We start from the raw sequence: 781 nt of genomic DNA on the forward strand, positions 1-781 counted from the left end.
CAAAATCCAAAGTTGGCGTTAAATGCCCCAGAGAGGAATACTTCTGGCGTTCAAACGCCAGAAAAGGGGGAAAAGTTGGCGTTAAACGCCCATTCCTTGCCCAGTTCTAGCGTTCAAATGCCAGAAAAGGGTGGAAAGCTGGCGTTAAACGCCCATCCTGCACCCAGTCCTGGCGTTCAAATGCCAATGAGGAATCAGACACCTGAGAGTACTGATAGTAACCCGTCTAAGAAGGCTTCTCCAACCACCTCTGTAGGGAATAAGCCTGCAGCAACTAAGGTTGAAGAATATAAAGCCAAGATGCCTTATCCTCAGAAACTTCGCCAAGCGGAACAGGATAAACAATTTGCCCGCTTTGCAGACTATCTCAGGACTCTTGAAATAAAGATTCCATTTGCAGAGGCACTTGAGCAAATACCCTCTTATGCTAAGTTTATGAAAGAGATCTTAAGTCATAAGAAGGATTGGAGAGAAACTGAAAAGGTGTTTCTCACTGAAGAATGCAGTGCAGTCATTCTGAAAAGCTTACCAGAGAAGCTTCAAGATCCAGGAAGCTTTATGATACCATGCACATTAGAAGGTGCTTGTACCAAGACAGCCCTACGTGACCTTGGAGCAAGTATCAACCTAATACCTGCAACCACTATCAGAAAGCTTGGGTTGACTGAAGAAGTCAAACCAACCCGGATATGTCTCCAACTTTCTGATGGCTCCATTAAATATCCATCAGGCATAATTGAAGACATGATTGTCAAGGTTGGGCCATTTGCCTTTCCCATTG

Source organism: Arachis duranensis, chromosome 4 (assembly GCF_000817695.3).
Source record: "Arachis duranensis cultivar V14167 chromosome 4, aradu.V14167.gnm2.J7QH, whole genome shotgun sequence".
NCBI classification, from domain to species: domain Eukaryota; kingdom Viridiplantae; phylum Streptophyta; class Magnoliopsida; order Fabales; family Fabaceae; genus Arachis; species Arachis duranensis.